This window comes from Macrobrachium nipponense, chromosome 23, assembly GCF_015104395.2.
Source record: "Macrobrachium nipponense isolate FS-2020 chromosome 23, ASM1510439v2, whole genome shotgun sequence".
Taxonomy (NCBI): Eukaryota; Metazoa; Arthropoda; class Malacostraca; order Decapoda; family Palaemonidae; genus Macrobrachium; species Macrobrachium nipponense.
This window is the reverse complement of record NC_061090.1, coordinates 27,705,481-27,710,480: the sequence shown is the minus strand read 5'-3', so window position 1 is coordinate 27,710,480 and position 5,000 is coordinate 27,705,481. Positions and strand designations below refer to the sequence as shown.

The 5,000-nt window shown below is 33.8% G+C and overlaps 1 long non-coding RNA gene across 1 annotated transcript in view; it reads right to left on the bottom strand.

The window, feature by feature from the left end:
• Nucleotides 1–718: 718 nt before the first annotated feature.
• LOC135196352 (uncharacterized) overlaps nucleotides 719–5,000 on the bottom strand; it is a 676,510-nt gene continuing 672,228 nt past the window's right edge. The window contains exon 4 of the long non-coding RNA XR_010310391.1: nucleotides 719–799. This is a non-coding gene — a long non-coding RNA (uncharacterized LOC135196352). The remainder of the gene's footprint in view (nucleotides 800–5,000) is intronic.

The window sequence follows — 5,000 nt, the reverse complement described above, 5'->3', positions numbered from 1 at the left end:
TAATGATGATAACCGTAAAAGGAACACTGCAAAAAAAAAAAATATATTAAAAATTCTATAAAACTGGGTGAATGAAATATATATATAGAGACAAATCTTGAAAAGGATTTTATCGTCGAAAGTGAGAACGCATAAAATAATTTTTTTTTAACATGAATTTCCACGTAATAAAAAAATAAGGGCGGGGAGGATGGTCGTTATTCACCTTACATCGAAGTTTTCTCTCTCTCTATACACACACACACACACATACGCATATATCTAAAGCGCTTAAAATATAAACGATGATACAATATTTCGCTACATAAAAATACGAACAACAACTAACATAAAAAAAATGGATTATAAATAATCCGAAATAGGGCTTATGTAATGGTTATAGGGATAGAGATAATATACTATAAAATGAAATCACGAAATATATACATAAGAAAACACACACACATAGACAGCATACCAATAATAGACAGTTTTTACTAACCTTCATGAACTTCGGTCCGCTCCTCCATTCATAATTTCAAGCTTGGATTTGTTCTTACGAGTTGTCCATTCACAATAATTGTGCCTGTAAGTCTACTCTAATGAACCGCCCATTCATACATTAAACTCAGGGTTCACTTACGATAATTTCTTTATTCACAACTATCATGAGGTTAGAGTCGGTTTTTTTTTTTTTTTTTTTTTTTTTTTGAGTAGTTTTTGTGGAGACTCGAGAAAGTAAAGGAGAACTCCACTTCCAGGCTTAGTCATAAAAAGTTTATGGGCATAAAACCGGGCTGGGCACGAAGGGAAAACACGCCTGTGGAGAGATGGGAAGAAAATATGAAAGTTATTAAAAAGGTAAGTCTTTACATAAAACTTTGTGATATATAATGAGAATTATTCACATAAGGTTTTAAATAAAATTTACAAGTATAATAAATTTAGAAAAACCCAAAAAAGCTTTCATTGATTGGAAAGAGATATAATGACATTTAGTATACAACAAATTCACGATGGCCTAAAAGGGCAAACCAGGTCAATTTTCAGGTTGCAAAATGCTCAAATCAAAATTAAAATTGCCCATCGAAAAACCTAACTCAAATAGAGAAAAATAATTTCTCTGGCAAGCTAGCAAAAAAAAAAAATAAAAAAAAAAAAAATAAATAAATAAGTAAATAAAAAATAAAAAAACCGGGTAATATATATATATATATATATATATATATGATATATATATATATATATATATATATCGAGCTACAAATGTATTTTAATATCTAATTCGCTCTACCTCGGAATTAATATATTTTCATATATGTTTAACCGAAGGGGAATTTATTCAGCGATAATAGAATTGCCGGCCGACGGGCACGAACCATCGACATCTTCAATTCCGGGACTGGCAATGAAGCCTTAGCCAACCCCGCCACCGCAAGAAATATGAGTTTATGCCGCCTCCCATCTCAAATACCTGCCGCGCTCAGGTATTTTCGGTTTTGGAGACTGCATCAAACCCATCTCGTCCTCGGTAGCGTGGTAGTGCTTTTGCCCGCACGTAGTCATTATATAAATCATATCACATTACCGTGATTCATATATATATATCATAATGTATAGGAATCACGGTATGTGATATGACTTTTATATATGGAATAGATATATATATATATATATATATATATATATTATATATATATATCTATATATATATATAAACCCCAAACTATCCACAGTACAAAAATACATCAGCTGAATCATGACCGAGTCCTGTGTATATAACTGAAATAAAAGAAAATACAGTACTGTATTACTATATCTGTCATAGCAAGTAACTACAACACATGGTATTGTATCTAATCAGTCTGAAATATCAGCGTGCAAATCTACCACTGCAGCTGCGTCAGCTGTAAATACATAATTGTCCGCCATACCTGTAAACTCAACTTGTCTTACAGTGGTAACTATACAAACTGCGTACACCGTGGCCTGCCATGGTAGCTACACTATCTGTGTACCCACAGTGTTCATCATGGTTCGTGTAGGAAATGTAAATTAAAAAATGGCAGCCATGGTAGCCACACTATCCGTACAACCGTTTTGTATATCACGGTAAGTGTATGAAATATGAAATAAAAACTTTCAGTCATGGTAGCCACACTATCCGTACAACCGTTTTATATATCACGGTAAGTGTATGAAATATAAATTCAAAACTGCCATCCACGGTACTGAAGTCAGAAATACGAACAATAAACTCAAAAACGTCTTTCAATGCAGAGAAATAACTACAATCACACTGTCTGTCATAAACAAAAACTCAAAAGTGTCTGACCTTGAAAAAAACATCAAAAGTACAATTGAACAGTTTCACCGCACGTCTTTCAAATGCAAATTTAAAACTGTTCGATCTGGCAACCTTTATTCAGAAGGTCAAAAACTCGGCCAAGTTAAAACCTTGCTACCTAAATCGAAGGCACTTCTACTGCAGATGATATTCAGGATAAAAATATCGACGGAAAGCTACTTATTACATAGACACTATTCCATATTTTCTCGCTTTCTTCGGATTTGGGCAAAGCAAGGTCACCAGGCTGTTTGTCTCAATTGTTTCTGGGTCGAAAAATATTAAAAGATAACATTCTAGCAATAGAAATGTTAAAGAGATTGTGAAGTTTATCGAGGTGAATCAACTTCCAATGATAGGTAAAAAGAAGGGCAAAACTTCAATAGTTTTCTATTAATTACCCTTCAGCGAGAATTATACGATTATAAATTATGTATCTCGGACTATTGATTACGGTTTCTTTGGCTACCAAAAGTATACGGTTAAACTGAATGAGAGAGAGAGAGAGAGAGAGAGAGAGAGAGAGAGAGAGAGAGAGAGAGAGAGAGAGAACGTCAAAAGGTAACAAGTGAATAAATATTTATTCCTAATTAAATTTCCTGACAAAAAATGAAGGAAATAAAGAAATCATTCTATTGATCGTTCTCTCTCTCTCTCTCTCCAAGATTATGCTAAAATCTAAAATAAAAATAAAAACTCACTCTATCAACCACAGCATAACTCAATTGAGTCTCTCTCTCTCTCTCTCTCTCGCTCTCTCCCTGTCTCAACGATATGTGTGGCGTTTACTGAATTTATTAACCATCTGTCCCAGCGGAAAATTCTCTCTCTCTCTCTCTCTCTCTCTCTCTCTCTCTCTCTCTCTCTCTCTCTCTCTCAGCGATATGTGTAGTTTACACAATTTAATAGCCATCTGTGCCAGCAGACAATGTGTGTGTGTGTGTGTGTCGTAAACTAAGGCCTTACAATGACAGCAGCAGCAGCAGCACATGCTGCATAATTCATGCCATCCTCAACGCCGCTGCTGGTTATCCGGGAACGACTTACAAATGGTTTCTTTCTTCGACTCTTAATAAAGGTAGTGGTGCATAATTAATTTCTGATCTACCATTACATTAACTGCGGCCTCCGAGTCTCCATTGAGAAGAACACGCGCGATTATACATACATACATAATTCCTGCTAGCACACCCACACAAACATACATTAAATACACCTATACATACACAACACACACATATATACATATATATATGTTTGTTTGTTTGTTTGTATGGTGCTTTTACGTTGCATGGAACCAGTGGTTACAGCAAAGGGACCAACAGCTTTACGTGACTTCCGAAACCACGTCGAGAGTGAATTTCTGTCACCAGAAATACACACCTCTCACTCCTCAATGGAATAAGGCCAAGAATCGAACCCGCGACTACCGAGGTGGGATGCCAACACAATACCAACCACGCCACTGAGGCGCGCTATTATATATATATAATATATATATATATATATATACTATATGGTCGCACACAACCTCACATATACATACGTATATATTACACAGAGAGAGAGAGGAGAGAAGAGAGAGAGAGAGAGAGAGAGAGAGAGAGAGAGAGAGAGAGAGAGGTTTTAACTTATTATGCACTGCACTAGCTGTTTGTCCTTGTTAACTGCATCATTAGGCCGAAATGTACGTGGATCTAAATTTATCTTTTAATTACCTTACTCTCATCCTATGATTAATTACAAAAATAAACAAACAAAAAAAAGAATGAAGAATGTCCGTTTACCTTTCACTGGCTCTTAAATGGCGTCATTTATCTCTTAACAAAAAGCAAGCGCCTCGCATGCAACCTTCCAAAGGAGAAGAACAGATCGTAATGAGATTAATGAAACCAGTATTATGCTTTCTAATTTATAAATATATATAATATATATATATATATATATATATATATATATATATATATATATATATATATATAATATATATATATATATATATATTATAATTTCATGACTCTTCCTTTACTTTCTCGCCAAATAAATACGTCGTATACTTGCCTCTCATGGCTTGCATGACTATGCATTTGTCATAGTGACTTTTCACTCTTTTTCTTTCCTTTTCCTCTTTTTGCTCCTTCTTCTCTTCTTATCGTGACACTTCGCTCTTCCTTTTCTTCAATTCCGCCTCATAATATTGTACCATGACTTGTTTTTCCAATTTTTATGCATCAGTTCTTTTCTCTCTTCCGAAAGTAATTTTTTACGCAATCATTTTTTTCTCATTTTTTGTATTATCACACTTTCAAAAATCTTCCAAAATTACTTTCATTCGAAATCTGTTTTTTTTTTTTTTTTGTTCTTTGCTTTCCTCGGCAAAGTTTGTTTCCTCCATTCACTGTTTTTCTTCTTCTTCTTCTTCTTATTCCCGTACCTCCACACCTTTCTTTTTGTTTCTAGTCTCCGTTACATACAATAGAATACCCCCAAAAAAAAAAATTATTACACAATCCCTGTCAGTCACTTATATGCGGAAATGGAACCTATTTCTTTCTTTAATAATATATAATAATAATAATAATAATAATAATAATAATAATAATAATAAAAGCCTTTTCTGAATAAATATAATGAATTTCACATTGCTTAACTATCCAAAATATTATTCCTTCCA